Here is an 18718-nt window from a genome sequence, read left to right on the forward strand (position 1 = left end):
AAGCTGGCCTGCTGTTTCTTTTCCTAATAAAGGAGCAAATTTAGCAGCTCAGGAGGAGCTAACGGGCAGGTTTCTCTATCATCCTCAGAACCACTAGTGCTCATCTCTTCCCTCTCAGTACAGAACATTTGTATGTTTAATTTAAGAAGGTGATCTGTCAAAAGCGCTATCTCAAGGTAGCACTGAGCTGGATAAATATGTCAGAAACAATAGTTCCTGCTGCAAGAAACAAAATGTTCAGAAAAATTGTATTCTGGAGGATCTTAAGACAGAGGAAATCAGTTCAAAGTGACATCCCTGTTTGGGAGCTGTTCCCTGCACTCTCATCATTCCCCTCCATGGCTTCATCAGAGCCATGAGATGTCTGCAGGTCAATCATGGAGGGCTTCTGCTGCCAGCAAAGGTCTCGGGCTGGCTCTGGAGGCACCAGCACCTCCACACCCCCACTTTGCTTCCCCACTTTCCCTGGGAGTTCCTGGGGAAGAAAAGCCCCCTCTGGCACAACGGGACTTGGACCTTGGGTAATGCCCAGGAGGTCAGGGCAAGGCAGCCTCTCCTGGGGCTCACAGAGGGCAGGGGTTTCCTTTTTAACTTTCGTAATGTGAAAAATAAAAGGATAAATAAATAAAATCTAACCACCACCACCCCAAAAAAATATATATGTATTTTCCACTGCTCCCAGCTCCCCCTTCTGAAGACAGATGGTGTCATAAATGTTGCATTTAGCGAAGAGTCAGGTCAACCAAGCAGGATGAAATTCATCCCTGTAGAGAGGCAGCCCAAGTAGCCCTGTAGGATTCCCTGTTCTGCACCTCCAGCTAATTCTGGGGTTCCCTCCTGGCTCTGTGCTCCTCGTAGATGGCGAGGGGCAGGGACCAGCCTGGCTGCTCCTTCCCCTCGGCAGCGAGCAGTCCCCAGGGGAGGACAGCTGGGGCTGATCCCACCTGGCACATTGACCTAGCTCTTGGCATAGGTGGGAAAGGATTGGAGGAAATGGGACTTCGCCCAGCAGGGAGTCAGTGTTGGCCTGGGATCCCTCCAGTTTGAGTTCTTGCAGCAAAAAAATGTGTCCCAGCAAAGGAGTTTTCCCTTCTAGTTATAGACATAGTTAGAGGTAACCTGGGAGTAACAAAGACAAAGGCACTCTAGTCCAGATCTGTGCCCATGTGTCTACATGCCTGGCATCCTCCAAGGCATAAAAAGCCAAAAAGCAAGTCAGATGGTCTCCCTCCTAAGAGAGAAACCAGAATTTACAGCCTGCCCATGGCCACATGCCAGCTGGAGCCACACAAAGGAAGGGGGCTCTGGGGAGACAAGGGACCAGCAGGGAGCATGACAGGAGCTGTCTGCTGCCTTGGTGGGGAGCAGAAACTCTCATCCATTCCTTTTCTCATCCAAAAAGCAGCTCTGGATCATGAAGAACACAACTCCAGTGCAAAACCCAGCTCTTCTGAAATACAAAACAAGGATCATGCACAAAACCTTGGTAAATATATGGGGGGGAAAAAATATCTCAAGGCTAGCAAAAGAAGGGAACACATTCTCCTCTTTAATCCCACTCTAAGATTAGTGGAATTAAATATCTCTGTAGAAAACAGAGAGGGGATAGTGGGGCTGGGGGAGATGCTGCCTCGCACAGCATCCCCTGGGCTTCAGGCAGAGCAGGACCCCATTGACCCATGCTTAGGAATGAATCCAGGGCTGGGAAAAGCAGGTGAAGAAACCCCCAGCCCCAGCATAAACAAAGCTGGTTCAGCACTTGAAGATGAATACCTTAATCCCAGAAGTCAGTAGGCTAATGACAAGAAATATCAAAATTAAAGGAGGCAAGCACTTCAGTTGGGTAAGTGATTAAAATCAGTCTTCAAAACCCCCAAAGGTTCCTGCTGCTGCTGTCAAAAATGGAGAGGAGGAAAAAAATATATATTGGATAGAGCTAAAGTCTTCAAAGCATTTCCAGATGCTGGGGACTCTGCAGATGCCCCAAAACAGATCTTGCAGTGCTCAGGGTGTGCCAAAATATCTGGGGCCCTCACCTGCCTCCAGCACAGCACGGAGATGTGATCGCTCACCTGCAGGATGCTCCAGCTGGAGCAAAGGTTCTGCTTTCCCTGACATTTCCCTCCCTGAGAGAATGGGGTTCAGAACCCACTTTCAGCTGCAGTGGTAAGAGCTGAACCTGGAGGATCTAGTGCCAGATAAAAGATGCTTTAGCTGCATGATGAAAGACACTGCAGGCTTTCTCCACTGAACCCACATAGCTCAGAGAGCCATATGGATTATCTGTGTGCTGGCTTTTTCCAAAACCAGGTACTGGTTTTGCATCACTGCATCACTCATGCTACATTAGTGTGGGCACCGTATGTCCTCCTGGTGCCAGCTGAAAGCCAGCAGGAGAGTTGGTTTTAACTTCTCATTCTACCGAAAGGTGATCAGGTGCTGGTAACTGATTGGTATGAAGCTGTTGCTGTGGACTGATGCTCAGGTTTAGCTTCAGTGGATGAGGACAGAGACTCGGCTCATCAAAACGATTGCAGGAGGGGAAGAGGTTTGCCCCAGCCTGGACTGGTGGTGAAGATGCAAACATCCTCTGGTGATGCCAACACCTCTCTTTGACTCTGCAAGAACCATTGCTGACTAGCTTGGACCAGACAGCTTGCTCTGAGGTGGAAGTGGAATAGTGGAGGATGTGATGAACAGCAAAGACACCCTCAGCTGTTTGCTGCCCCAGAGAAGTCTCTCACATCATTTGCCACCCAGGAGCACACTCAGCATTTCACCACCTGGAGTCGCTGCTCAGGGCTGCAACACCTTCATTTTGCAAATATGAAATAGTGTTGGAGTGGAAAAATGTTGTTGCTCTGCCCGCCCACATCCTGTTCTCTTGAGGAGCCATTGCTCAGACTTATTTGCAGGCTGAGACAGAAGTGTTTTGTTGGTTCCAGTGTAAGGCGGTTGTGAAAAGGGTAGTTCATTTACTGCTGCTGCTGCCACTGAGAACACTGCCTCTGATTGCTGGCAGAGAACAGAAAATTCACAGAATATTACTTTTGGAAAGATTTCTTGTAAATATATGTGTTTTATTATAAAATTCATATCTCCCAGGAACGCCCAGCAAAAGGAAGTAGCGACAATGTGCAAACAGAATTAAAGGTTGGGAATAACTGGGGCTTCTAACAGCTACCTTGGAAGTAGAAGATGGATTGGGATCTGTCTTAGCCTGTCAAATGCAACTAGATTCAAATAATTATGAACTGCACTTAAAGTCATAGGGCTGAAACAATTTGGAGAATTTGTTATAGAAACGACAAAGATAACCTATGAGGAAATGGTAGGAATATTACAGAACAGAGCAGAACATCTATTTTGCTGCTTTATGCTACCACATAAATTGATGGCTTGCCTGAATCTTGAAAGCTGGACAATCTGGTCTTTCTGTTTCAAAAAGAATAAAGTGGAACTGAAAAAAAAAATTCCAGAGGAAAGCAGCAAAAGTCATCAAAGGTATGAAACAGCTTCCAAATGAGGAACAGCTAAACAGATTGGGACCTCCCAGGAGGGGATGCAGTAACCAGAATTGAGAGGCACAGAAGACAGCAAGGAGATAGAAAAATGGCATGGGGACAGCAGATAGGAAATGACTGTTTGCGGTCTCTTCTAATATAACAATTTAGGATCGTTAAGTGAAACCAGTAATTGAAAGGTTCAAAACAGGCAGAAGGAGGCACTTCACACATTGCACCGCTGAACTTCTCACTGTGGGAGCCCACGGATATGAAATTTTATACAGGTTCAAAAGGCAGTTGGACAAGTTCATAGAAGAATTATCCATTGAAGTCCTTTAAACTCAACAAAAACCCAGCCTCTGGCTCAGGGAGCGCATAAGCTGTGTGTTCCCATCTCCTGGGACAGCAATCAAAGGAAGAATCATTATATTGGGTCCCTCTCGCTCGCTGTCAAAAGCAGACACTGAGCTCAGTGGGTCTCTGCTCCAGTCTAATAGAGCTGACCTCAGCTGAGCACAATCAAGAAACACACTCTTTGATGTCTAAAAGCACTTTAATACTAATTTATCTCCTTGTGCTCAGGTTTTATGTTTGCAAGTATCCTACCTTGCTCTCCCCATGGCGTATTTGGGCACAAGCCCAGGTGGATGCAAGGATCACGGGTTTGTGGGCAGAGCACTGGACGAGGGGCAGCATCTTTCTGTCTGGTGATGTCATGGGACATGGTCAGCACCAACGTGGGGCAGGATGTTATTGTGCAGGGTATTAGATTTTCCATTTCTGTCTGAAGAAATCTAGCCTCAATATAATGTTTTACAACCTTGGTGCTGGGGTGGGTGGCTGGAGGAAGAGACAAGGAGAGATGGGAAATTATAGTTCATTTAAATATACGCTTTAATCAAACCTCATAAATTACTCTAAGTGATGTTTTAACAAGGAGCTGTTTTGCAGGAGCTGAGCAATGTTTCTATCATGTGTGGTTGTTTTTTTGTTTGTTTGTTTTTGTTTTTAATGTTATTTATTTAACAACCAAAATACAGAATTCAATTTACAGGGCTTTAGCCATGGTAGATGAATTTTTATGGGATAAATTCACGCTCTAGTTTTGTGTTTTGTTATCAGGATGCACTACGAGGAGCTGGGCCTTTTTATTATTATTAGGCCCGGCTGTCAATGCCAGTTATATTGCTCTCCTAAAACTAGATGCAAGATTGCTTGCTTCTGTATAGCATCAATAAAAATGGGTGTTTTCTTACAGCTAAGTTCCATTTTCCATTCAGGTAGAGAGTGGGATCATAATCTTAGATTCTTCTTTCACCTGAATAAGACCTGTTACCTCTACGGGGGTTCTTCTAGGCAGACAGACCTTGTGATGACTTGGTGCAGAACCAAAGGAACCACAGAAATGCCATCTGAAGGGGGTCTCCAGACATCTCTGACCCAATGTTCTCTCAAAAGTAGGACTAACACCAACCCTAGACCAGATCAGGCAGGAGTTTACCCAAATGGGTCTTGAAAACCTCCAAGGAGGGAGATCCCAAGACCTCTCTAGGATTTGCTTCAGTCCATGCTGTCCATGCTGGGTTGCAGCAGTGGCACTGCTTCCTGCAGGAGAGAAATGGGGATGCAAATGCCAGCATCTCCTAGCCAACACTCCCACTCTTCTAACAGCTACCCTAGGGCAAACGTCAACTTGCAGCTGGCAGGATCGGGGCTCAGCTTTTGGCTTGAGCCACACACAAAAGCACTAGATGGAAAACTTGATTTTATTGCATTCAGCCGGGAAGGAGAACTAAGGCATTGAAAGATGCTGACTCCTTCAAGAGATCTGAATCACTGTTCAAACTGGAATTACTGGGTTGCACACTGGCACCTGCCCCCATCATAGCCCGTTCAGGAGAAACACCACTTTTCACCTTGGCCCAGGCAGGGTGTTTGGAAAACCAACATCGCATCCAGTGCAAATGCTTCCACCCCCCAGCTTCCCTGGATAGCAGTGTTTGCCTCCTGCCTCCACCCCAAGAACAAGAAAAAATCTCCACATCTCTGTTAAAGGATAGCTCCCAGTTTTAACTTTCTCTCTGGAGAGAATAGCACCAAAAGTGATAGATCCCATTCCCTTACAAAACATTCAGAATGACCCTGTCAAAGTCATTATCATTAATCAAATTGGGTGTAAGATCTAAATAAAAAATGTACATAGTAATTTATGCAGATTGCTGTGTAAGCTTTTAAACTGCTGGGCTGAGGAAAAAAAAAAACTACACACATACACAAAATAAAACCTGCCGCTTGCTTTGCTCTAATTAAATCCATCTTGCTCTGCCTGCAGGTGAATAAACCCTTTTGCTCATCTCTTTCTGTGATCATATTCTGCGCAAAATGACAAATTAATAACTTGAATAACAACAGTTCAACAGAAACAGCCTGATTACAAATCTTGATAGGAAAAGGTATTGTTGCAGGAGTGGTTGCCATTTAAAATGCAGTAAATCAGATGTCTCTGGAGGAAGAACTGTGCAGTTTAAAAACTTATTTAAATGAAGAAATGGTAAATAGGAGAGGCAGTGCCCATTTCTCTTATTATATGTGTATGATTCAGCTACAGAAAAACCTCAGCAGAGGAGCTGGTTCAATTTACTGTTATCAGAGGGGATTAGAGCTGAAGATCCCTGATAGCCACAAGAGCTTTCCTGTGTTATTAACTAGGCTTGAAGGTATTTTTCCTCCTTTACAACACAAATGAAAAACCTCTTCATTTGCAATGCACATTGGACATTTCCTGCTTTAATGCAGCATTTCTCCACTGCAGTACTACCGTGAACTTCTGCTTTGTTTCCCCTGCTCAAAACCAGCAAAGCCAAGTTCCCCTGGGTTGTAGCATGTCTTGTCCATGGCCCAGGTAGCTCCAGCAAGATGCAGACAGTGGAACAGGACAGCTCCAGGTCCCTTTCCACCAACACAGCCCCTTCCTCAAGCACACAGGTCCCCTCCACAAAAACACTGGGTCCCCCACTGCTGCACCCAGCAGCATCTGCTGGCAGACCATACAGCTGCAGCCCAGCTATCCCAGGGAGCAGTGCAAATCTGCAACAGGAAAGTCACTCCTTTAAGGGCCATCCATCACACTGGTCCCAGTTTCTTGCTGTTATTTCTCCCAGTCCTTCAATTCAATGCAGTCACAAGGACACCTTAAACCTATACAAAGAGCAGAAGTATCCATCTACCAGCTTTCCACCTTTTCTAACACACACACACACACACACAAAAAAAAAAAAAAAAAAAACAACAGGTAAAATGGTAAAATAGTTCTTTTCCTCCACCTTATCTAGCTTGGATTGCTTCTTAGCAAACACCATTCCCATAATAGGGAAAGCGTAAGACCTTTCTCACCCTTTACTACAACCTTACTCTCACTGCCCCACTGGCAGAGCTGAATGCACTGCTCCATCTTCAGCTAATGCCCAGAAAGAAAAACCCAGTGAAAGTCTACATGGAGACAGAAGCTCCAGAGAAATGGGAATCTGGAGTATGTCTGGAGCTCTGCTTGGCTTTAAATTCGTATTCAGATGATGAGGGCTTCCAAAACAGAAGAAAAAATTAGAACTGACCTGTCACCTCCCAGGCAGAAATACTGCCTCTTTGGAAGTGGTGCTGGGACACCCAAGAACATGGTCAGGCATAAACATAAAACCCAAACCATCTGAAGGTGGTTCCCTGGCTAACAGAAGAGCAAGGGAAGCCGAATTTCATGTTTGCAAGCATGAAAACCCAGAAGGGGAAGACTGGACAGTTTTGCAGAGGAGAAATAGTATTAACAACTAAAAAGGTCCCAAAAGGATCAAAACACAGCTTGTGACCATGCAGCCATGCTCTGGAAGATGCACACGCACATAATCTCCACCTGGAGCAAGCTCCAGATCCAACCAGGACAGAGAGGCAAGATGAGGAGCTCTGCACAACCTGCCCTGCACGGCAGTGCTGGGGCTGCCACCTGGACATGACAAAGCCACTCCGAGCACCACAGGGCAGGGACCCCAACACCAGGCTCAGAAGGGAGCGAGGTGGGACACCCCTGCCCTCCACCACACCAGGATCCTCCCCAGACACCACAAATTAACAGAAACAGTACTCTCTTTTATAGACCCCTCTGTCCACAGCTTGGCCTCATTCAAGGCTCTTGTAAAGAGCTCCTTCCCAAGAGACTTCCCTGTTAAACAGCCTCCTTGTCCTCAGAACAAACACCAGTTTTGTAATTAAGTGATAATCAATAGTGCTTGCATGCAGAGAGCAGGAGACAGGGGCGTGCTAAACCAGCCACCTGAGGAAGCTGTGCAGGGTTGCTGTAGGAGGATTTGTTTTACAGCCAGCTTCCTGCAGGAGCCGTGTGGTAAAACAACAACATAAACATGAGAGCACATTGGGCATAAACAATTAGCAGTCTTTTGTGACAACTAAATGCAACACATGGATTATTTTTTTTCTTTTTTGTCTCCTCTGCTCACACAGCACCTCTGTTAAAAAGGTGCTGCATTACTGAAGGATGTGGCATAAAGCATATGCAGTTTGCTGGAAGGCTCTCACCCTCTTCCTACCCCTTTGACTGCATCCCCTTGGGTCCTGGCATCACGGGTCTGTAGATTGTCTGAACTTCATTTTTCTCATGGAAGGTTGACATTTGGGGTTTGTCAGGGAAAGCCAAAGCTGCTATCCCCATTCCACAAACAGGGATGGTGATGCTCAGGAGGGCACCTGGCGGCCAGACCCCAGCTCACCCAGAGCCCACCCAGGGCACAGACACCCATTGACATGGGGAAATGGGCTGCAAGATGTCTGTCTGTCTCTGACACCCCAGCATTACACTTACAAAATTTCTGTCGAGGACAAGAACAAGCAGGACTCTGGAGCCTAAAAAGGCAAAGATGTAAATCGTTCAGATGACTGGAGGTTTTAAGCTGTAGCATTAAAAAATTATGTCTCTCAGATTAATGTTCACCTGCTGTCCGGTTCTTGAGATGTCCGGCCCCTTGGGTATCTCAGCTCTCTCTTTCAAAGGTCAATTTCATCCATGAGCAAGTCCGCCAGCAGGTTTTGTACAGGGCAACTACTTTAGAGACTGCTACAGCTACAGAAGCAGTGAGAAAGAAACCCCATGGCAATGCTGCCCCCTGGTCTCAGGGGGTCCTTCCCAGCCCTGTTTGCAGCCTCTCCCTCTCACCCAAGGGACAAGCCACATGAGCTGCCTTGTGGTTTGGAAGGGGACCTGTGGTTCCCCTGGGCACACACTGCACTGGCTTTGCAGGAGGAAGGTCTCACAGCTCCACAGGGGCCACATGTCTCTTTTTAAGTCAACACAGACCCAGGTCGAAGCCCCGAAGGTGTTGCCCACACACACGTAGGTGCCTGCAGCTCCATTCTGCTCTGCCTGGTCCCTGCACAGCTGAGCAGGAGCAGAGCTTTTCACTGCACAAAATAAATTAAGATCTACATAGAGGATGCACGCATAAATCTCCATTCAGAAACGGAAAGCAGCCCAAACCTCACAGACTTAATGGCAAAAGCTTGAGTGGAGGACAGAAAATGTTGCTCTTGCCGCGTCGTGATTTCTTATGAAAAATGATTCCCTTGGAAAGCTACCCACCACATTTACCTGCTCACAGCTGTAAAACACCCAGTGACGCCTTGCATAAGCTGGCAATGTTAGCAGAGCAACATACTCTGGCTGTTTTTTCATGTGATAAATAGGTGGCAATAAAGACAAGCGTGCAAACAAGCAGCAAAACCTGCCAATGAACAACAAAACACAGCCTGGGAGCATTCCCCACTGCTTTGCCTCTGGTTGTCCTTTCTATCTCCCCAGGGGCCTCACCCAAGCCCTGGCCAGCACCCAGTTCCCCCAGACCCCGTAGGCTGAGCCTGACCCGCAGCTTGCCAGCAGAGCAGCACCGAGCAGAGACAAGGACAAGAGCCCTGGGAAAGCCAACAGCCAGCACAGCCTGGGCAGGAGCAAGGGGCTTCTGCATGGACGGCTGCTGCCCACCCCTCATGGCAGCATGATGCCCAAGGGCCGAGACTTCAGTGAGCTTTGCGTAGAGCTTTTTACTTAACTTTTCACCTTTATTATGCCCTCATTCTTGAATTTAATGATGTAGCCATCAGATGCTATAAAACTGGCATTCCCTCTTTTTTTTTTTTTTCTTTTTTTTTTTTTGTTGTAGAAATTTACCAAATATACGATACAAGTGGAAACAATATTACAGACCCACAATACCATAAACTGAGCAGGGACAGAAAGTCTTTCACCCTAAACCTTCTGAGCATGAGCTCTTTCATTTACCGCAGACTGTGTGTAGGTTAGAACGAACTCATAAGAGGTAAATCACAGCAAGCCTTGGTGAGAGAGGACAGTGAGTTATTATGTTGATGTTTTGTTTGTCTTTGCGAGCGTGCTGCCGCCGTACAATTTGTGTTCCCAGGGACATTGCCCACATTCCTGCTGCAGGTCCCAAGGGAGTCATCAGCTTCTGGAAGACACTGTCTGGCCCCAAGGCGCCACTGATCTCCTCTGTGCTTTAGGTGATGATGGAAGTTTTTTGTGGTGGTGGAAGCCACGCCATGGCATTGAAGTCCCCAGTGCTGGGAGGAGGAAGTGCAGCACCAAAGCTATTCTCAAACACTCAGTGCCAGGAGCACTCAAATGCCCCAGAAATGATGCTCTCTGGGGGCATTTCTAGGGAAAGGCACATCCAAAGTGTAAGACAAAATTGCTGCAGAAATGGAAATATTGGTTCATAGCTATGAATAGGTAGGTCTGGTGGGAATATTCATTTCTTAAAAATTCAGCCTGGGAAAGAGATTAAAGAAGTATTCCTATAGCTATTTACTCATTTGGAGAAAATCAGCATTATTTACATAGGGGATAGGTCTAAGTTTTGTGTTTGCATAGCAGTTCTTGAAGGAGCATCAGAGAACTCCAAACTAGATGGTCCATTTGGGGGATCTAGTTCTGACATCCCTGGTACAAGACAGATACAGACCACCAAAGGGCCACGGAGGTGATTAAAGGTCTGGAGAGCTGGATGTACAAGGGGGAGGCTGAGAGAGCTGGGATGTTCAGCCTGGAGAAGGCTCAGGGAGATGTGGTCAATGTGTAGAAATACCTGAATGGGAGAGTAAAGAACATTCTTCTAGGAGTTGCCCCAGCATAAGAAAAACTCAAATTGTGGTCAAACATAAGAAAAAAAATAATAATTCCTGTGAAAGTAGACAAACACAGGAACACATTGGCCAAAGAGCCTATGGGTCTCCATCTGTGGAGATATTGAACACCCAAGAGGATGTGGCTGTGGGCAGAGTGCTCTGCCTGACCCTGCCTTGAGCAGGGCTCGAGCCAGGTCCTGCAGCCCCTTCACACCCCAGCAGCAGCCCACCAGTGGCACAGCCAACACCACAGCTCAGACTTTCCTCCCGAGCGCAGGGAACAAACTGCTCACAAGTAATTAACAGAGTGGGAAAGAACATTAACAATTATTCTAGAATTCCTTTTCGAATAACAAATAAACACAGGACATTCATAAACTGCTGACAAACAATTTATGGTCAAGAGACATAGCCAAATTCATTAAATAAAGTATACATTATATTTTATTCCCCCCTCAGCTCTGTTAAAAATTATAATACAATATATATGCAGCCCTAGTCAGAGAATAAGGCTGAATTATAAATTTCTGTCAAAAATAAGTAAGAGAGTGTAAACATCCCCTGAGCAATCAACCAGTAGAAGTCCTCTGTAAATATATCAGTTGATTTTATAATTATAATGACAAACTTAATATAACAGTCTAATAGCAAATGCTTGCAATTAGCCACTTAAAAATAAGCCAAGAATCAATAACTAGACATTGAGTTCAATTGACAAAATATTTCAATTACTATTGCTGCATTTGTTTCCTATTTATTCCATAAACTAAACATCTTGTTCATTTGTTTCTTTAATGAATGTTTGTTCTCAAACAGTTTGCCAGAGGAAAAATGGAGAGAAAGCAAATTAATCCTGATCCATCTTTTGTCCTCACATCCCACCATTCCATTCCCACCAAGATGTTAACATCTGTATTTTTCTCTACAAATTTAGATATTTCCTTGCTCTATTCTCTAACCTTCCAGAGATCTGTAAGTTTCAAACAGAGGTGGTACTTTTGCATTTAAATAGCCTTCCATGTATTCTCCTTTCCATGAATTTACTTAATTTTTGAATCGAAGTAAACCCTCTGCACCTGCTGCTTTTGCAGCAAGAATTTCCAGAGCTTAACTGCACACTGAGGCAGGAGGAGCTGCCCTCACTTGGTCTGGAGCCTCTTACATACAAGTTTCATTTGGTGGCAGGAGATCTTACATTGGAAGAAACGGTGAAATTTATTCCCCATTCAGCTTCTACATATCAATTGGGATTCTACAGCCCTGTTTAGATTTCTGAGGAATTAATTTCCCCAAAAAGTCATCCCTAACTTGGTGACCACTCGTTACTCATTAGTCTTAGCTTCCACCAAGGTGCCTGCTGGAGATGGCAGACTATCAAAAGTAGCTCCATGGATCTTTCCAATCCTTTTATACAACCAGCATCATATCGGTCCCTTTTCAGTCCTTTGGTATTGGGGTAGTCTGGAGAACAAGACTACACCCTACAGTGACAGTTCGTTATCTCATTCTTGATCTTGAGTGCACGTGGCTGATGTGATCTGTCCCTGGCGATCTTGCCATTCATATCGTTATTTTTCTCTGTAACCTCCTGAAGCAATGCTTCAGTTCAAGAGAAGTTTCCATTAAAAAGGGACTCTGAGGTGGAGACATCCTGAGCCTTGTAGGATGCAGGCAGAAAACAATCCTTGCATAAAAGCACCCATCTCTGAGTGTTTTTGCACATGGATTGTCAAAGATCCCAGAGAAAAACAAAGATTTTACTCCCGAAAGATTAGAGGTAGAAGAAAAAAATACTTTGCTCATTGTTCAGATAAAATATCTGATGATTGATTTTTTGTGACATGTGTATCCAGTTATGACCTCTGGTCCTAAACTCATGAAGGTAAATGTCATAACAGAGATCAGCTGTCATATATTTTTATGTACTTGGAGGCTAATGTGTCCACTGAAGAGTGTACATGGCAAGAATGTCTCATTTCTAAGGGTGCTTTATGTCAAGTGCTATTCCAGATGATCTCTTCGCAGCTCAGCTCCATGTCCTGCTGTTTCTTGGCAAGTATACACTGCCTGGGTCCTGCAGCCCCAATACGGACAGGCAGCAGGATGCTTATACAAAGAATCCAAAGTGGCAACTCAGCAACTCATCCATCTCCCTAAAAAAAAAAACCCTGTTCTTTCCTAAGGTGCCACAATAATCACTAGAAATACATTTAAATCATCAGAAAGATTCAAAAAATAAGGGTTTCTCCCCATAACATCCCACCACTGTTCCAAAGAGGAGAGACACCCTCAATTTCCAGAATAATTAATATTCAGTAAACTGGTAGTCTTGGGAATTCCCTTTCATATTTTGTATGACTCTTCATGGCACAGAGCCTGTAAGCCACCTCTGCGGGATGCAGGCTCTGCACCTAAGCCAGATGCCCTGTGTGGATGCTCCTCCTGGGGAGCAGTTTTCAGTCTGCTCATGCTGCGAGTATTAGCCACAGCCAGCAGACTCCCTGCCCTAATTCTAAGAGAGTCGAAAGCTGGAGATGGAAAAGCACTTCCCCCCCACCTCCTCTTTTTTTTTTTTTTTTTAATTATTATTTTCTTTCTTTATTTATTTTTCAAATGAAGGTGTTCATTCAGGTGTTCATCCTCCCATGCTTTCATTACCTGTTTGTGTTGGTTGTTGTTTTGTTTGTTTTTGTTTGTTTTGTTTGTTTGTTTGTTTCATTAAGCTTGCATTAACTCTTGACAAATGTAAAATGGCTGACAAACTTTTACAGAGCCTGAGACACCCCAGTAGCCCCAGCTTTGGGGCAGGACTGATACGCTCCTGGAGTCCCCCCAGCCTCCTCCTCTGCAGAACATTTCCCAGAGGGAAAATTTCCCGATTCCCTTAGCAATGGAGCAGATATCATACTGGGTTAATCTCAGCATTAAAGCCAGCTGTATTAATCTCTCAGCCTCTGTCATCTTCAGTATGTGTAGTGGGTTTACATAGCAAGGTGTTTTGGGTTTCTTTCCTTTGTTCATTACTTCTTTCACTTGTTAGTAATAGGCAGTAAATCTTACTATCTCCCTATTCTGAGTCTGTTTTACCCATCACAATAATTGTTGAGCAATCTCCCCATCCTTTTCTCAACCATTGGGCCAGGCCATTTTCATGGTATTTTCTCCCCCTTTCCATTTGAGGAGGGGCAGTGATAGAGCAGCCGTGGTGGAGCTCAGCTGCCCACCCAAGTAAAACCATCACAGTACGAAAGCAAAGATTTTTTTAAAAGGCAATGTGTATTTTATAAAAAACAGCATTCCAGAATATCACACGCAATGTGATTCTAAACAAAGGTTCTGGGCTGGGTTATTAAACTTGAAAGATTGGTAGTAAACTGGAGTCCCTCCACTGCCACAAATTGGGAGACAGATGTGTAGTCATTGTGCCAACCCCAAAACTGGAATGGTCTTTCTGTACCTGAAACTTTCTGTACTTGTCCTTATCTACTGACCTGTCCCAGTAATCCTTTATTTTTCTTATCACCAAGACCTGTGGAGGTCCCCCTGCCCTGGACCCAAGTGGCCAGTTGTATTTGCAGGAAAGGTTTCTGATCGGCACTGCTATTTCTGATCGTCCTGGCTTCCCTGCTGGGAAGTAATGACATTCATGGCATGGGGCAGATGAAATCATCATCAAGAGTTGACATCTTTTTACATCCTGCTATAAAACAGGTGAAAGGAGAAGAGCAATAAATCATCCTGATGACCACCTCCTTCCAGCCAGACCTGCAGGGTTTGAAAGGGAAGCACTTGCCCCAACATCACTGCAGAGAAATAGCTGCTGGCACAATGCGTGTGAAGGGAACAGTGTCTCGTCCACAGCAATCTGTCTTCAGTGCTCAAAACCCTTGTCATAGGCTATGGGATGTGCCAGGAAATTGCCCATGCCCTGTTCTCCCCCCCACAGCACTCATTCTGCCTTGTTCCTGCATCACAGATTAGGTTACAACAGGAACAATGTCAAAAACTGGCCAGAGGTTTTATTACATCCTCCCATGGCCTCATATGGCTTTTTTCTCCTGACACAGCTGCACGCAGCCCTGGTGATGGTCTTGGAGGGGAGCCGAGGTCCCCAAAGGGATAGCAGGGCCAGGCTGGCACCACATCCACCTCGCACATTACTGAGACCTCTTGGGACAAATTCATGGGTTAGTGGCAGACCCAAGCAGGGAACATTTGTCATTTGGGCTGTAATGAAAGCACTTTAGTTAAAAAAAAATAAAGCCAGCTTTAAAAAGAAGCATGAGATGGATTCATTCCAGGATTATTCAAATACCTTGCTTTGGGGGAATATACTTCACTTCTCTTTTAACTTTAATATCACATTAGAGACTGTTTCCCGGGATGGTGGATACTGTATTCTGCATACTTTATCGCCAGGCTCTGAGAGCTAGTGAAGTGTTTTGGATAATAGAAATGAATTATGTATCACACATTCGTTGCCTACCAGACTGATTTGTTTACTAATAATTTAGTTTAAAGTACATTATTGTTTTACTACTCACACTCTGATTTACTTCCAAACACTGACTGAACAGATATCATTAAATTAGAATAATTTTTTAACTCTAAAAGTATATTGTTTACAATTTGCTCCTTAGCAAGGCAATTGGTCTGAACTGCATGTATTTGTCTCTAGGGTTATGGGCCCAAAATGATCTTCAAGCTGATTATTTCCAGGATACCTCAAGATTTTCTTTTGTACCCAGGGTCCATTCCAGCCTTCCTGTTAATTAGCTCTTCAGCAAAGAATCTCAGCAGCAACAAGACGAGTCCCTCAGTAGAATAACCACAATAAGATCCTGCAGCAGAGGCTCCATGATGAGCTTTTCTCTATAGACTGGCTCTCCTAATCCTGTAAAGAATATTATCTGCATCATTCCATATATCTGTGCATAGTTTTGCAGTGCAAAATGAGTTAAAGGTAGATCCTTTGGCAAATTTTGCAATGATCCTGTGTAACATTGTTGTGCTCATGAAATTCAGTAGCAGAATAACTCAAGCTTTGAAACCTTCCTCTCTAGTTAGAACTAAATGGAATAAACTTCATATGTTATAGCTGAAGAAATGTTGGAAGGTTTAGACTATGCTGCTAATAACTGCTGCATCTATTTGCAGAAATTTTCACTGCTAACTTTGTGGTGATACCATGAAGGCCAATACCTGATGTGCTTCATTTTCTGCAGAACCAAAGCTGTCATATGTGTTCCTAATACTTGCATGCCATTTGGAAACCTAGATAATAGGACCTATGAAAAAAGATGACCAAACTGTTTTTTTGTTGTTGTTGTCGTTGTTTTTTCCATTATAAGACAGAGGAGATGGGAGGAGGGGGATGATGTGGTAACATTATTTAAAGATGATGATGGCTGCTGCAAAGAGAGGCACCAATTGTTTTCTGTTTGTGGAAGATAGGAATTCATGCATATAGAATGAAGTATGAAATATTCACTTTACTCATTTAGGGTTTTTATTTTTTTATTTATTTTGTGGCTAGTAGAGCACTGGAGTAGATTGCCTCATGCAACTGCAATGACTCCATCACAGGAGGCTTTAAGAAGGGGCTGGGCCAGCAGCTAAGGGGTGGGATGGGGGCTGATTCTGCTGGGCTGGGGACAGCCTAGCTCAGCTCCAGACTTCCACAGCCATTTCCCAAGCTTCTGTATTTATGTCTCGGGAGCACAGTGCTGCGACTATGGGGTGCACATCCATGACTTCATACATCTGGTTCTAAAAAGAGAGAGATGTATTCTGGATTGTTTATATGTTCAGTATTACATTTGGATAAACAGAACTTTGCTGGGAGGGGGTTGAGACTGGATCTGCCACTGGGCATTCTCCACCTCCATCACTTTTAACACAGCACGGAGACTTCAGACTGGTTTGGAGGAGAGGAAGGGTCATCTCTGTGCAGGCTGGACCACATTCATTCAAGATAAAATGAGGGTGCTTGTTCTAGAGGCAGGAAATTGCTACCTTCTCTTAATTTATTGCAAAGAACAAACTAAGGTTTTGCAAAATCTCAGAACTGGCTCTCCAGCAGGACAGCAGAACTGCTCACACATCCTCCAAAGTGAACATTGACACAAGATGTTAGTCTCCAAGAGTTTTAGTAGGCAATGTTTTGCTTATTTTCTTCCATGTTCAGACTTAGAAAGGTTAACAGTGTCAGAGAAGAGGAAAACATCCTGACATTGCTCTCAGGAATAAGAACTGGGAAAAAATTGCACAGCTTACAGGATGAGAAAGAAATTAAATTGCAGCATACAAAAACCCAATATCCCAGCTGCAGGCGCATCCACTAGGTGAAACCAATCTAATTTGTTGGTCTCTTTATTCCCAAAGCCTCCTGAGACCTTGGAGTGAAAGAAAGCAGCTACCCGGAGAGAAAAGAAAGTTTCCAGCCCAGAGGAGCAAAGGGGATGTCACATTTATTTAAAAAGTGAGAGGGAACAGAGAGAAAGAAGCCAGTCTTGGGTGCCTTCAAGCACTGCCAAGCAGATCCTGAAAGATAAGCCTGTGTTGTCAGAGCTTCAGCTTTTCTGAAACAGTTCTGATAACATTGATTGAGGAGCTGTGCACGACGGCAGTGGTTTGAAAGCCTTGAAGCTATCGTTGATCCAAGCGTAGAGCAAGAGATAGAACAGCAGTTCCCAGCATATCGCTTACAGCAAACACAGGCCTTGAGAGACCTTCCTGCTTTGCTACAGGCACCTGCAGAGGAGAAACCTGTAGCCAAGCTAACACAGAGCACAAAAGACTGTGTTGGTCTTAGAACTATCGAGGGCAAAGGGGAGAAAATGCATTGCTTGGGGGAATAAGGTGGGCAGGAGGGAGCAGCCTGAAGGAGGAGGAGGAAGGTCACCGGGTACCTGAAAGGTACGGCTGTCCATGGGCCAGCTTTTGTGGAAAGACACTGAGATCAAAATGCTGTAGGATATGAAAATTATTTTCTTAACACATGGAGAAAACAGGCTTCCCATACATCACAGAGAAAGAGGGCTGGCTAGACATGTGCAATTGGCAAGGTCTCATAAACACTTATCCTCCTGGGAACTGTCATGAATATTCCCTCCACACAAAGGAAAGGATTCATTCATGGTCTGCCCTGCAGACGTACAATTTCATATGACAAACTGCTCCGCTTTCTTAGAACAGTCAAAGCTTCAATGAGATTATTCAACAGCTTTAGTCACTGTCCTTTGACGCAAAGCTCTACCTTTGATGCACTGATGGTTGGACATGAATCACACCATCATGTGTGCTTGGTCCCCAGCCCAAGCTCCTGCTCGGACCACAGCCAGCTAGAGCAGCCTGTTCCAAACCTTTCCCAGCTGAGTTGAGTTTTGATTGTCTCACAGCATCTCTGCACCCCTGGCCTAGTGCATGACCACTGTCAGGGTGATTTATTTTTTTCTTTCTATCCAATGGGGACTTTCCTTTTTCCAGTGTGTTGGCTCTCAGCCTCCCACTATGGGAAGAGCGCTCACAGCACCCTCCCCTTGGGCAGCTGCAGACAGCAGGGAGGTCTCTACTTCACCTTCTCTTCTCCAGGCTGAACAGACCCACCTCCCTCAATCTCTCCTCACACATCCCGTTCTCCAGCCCCAGTCATTTTGGTGGCCTCTGCTGGACTCACAGGACTTGCACTGAGAGCCCCAGACTGGGTTGAGCACTGCAGGTGGGATCTCACCAGTGCAAAACAGAGCAATGATCCCTTCCCTCACCGTGCTGGCTGCACTCCTGCTAGGAGGGCTTTGGGGGGACATGGTGTTGATTCATGCTCACCACCAGCAGCCCCAGAAGCATTTTTTTCCAAAGCTGCCTACCGTGTCCAGCTGCACTGGATTATTCCCTCCCAGATCAGGATTTTACTTCTGCCTTTGTTGAACTTCATAAGGTTCTCACCAGTCCATTTCTGCAGCCTTCTCCTCCAGCCCACATATTGTCCCCCCCAAATTCTGGGGAAGGTA

Source organism: Aythya fuligula, chromosome 16, assembly GCF_009819795.1.
Source record: "Aythya fuligula isolate bAytFul2 chromosome 16, bAytFul2.pri, whole genome shotgun sequence".
In the NCBI taxonomy this organism is placed as follows: Eukaryota; Metazoa; Chordata; class Aves; order Anseriformes; family Anatidae; genus Aythya; species Aythya fuligula.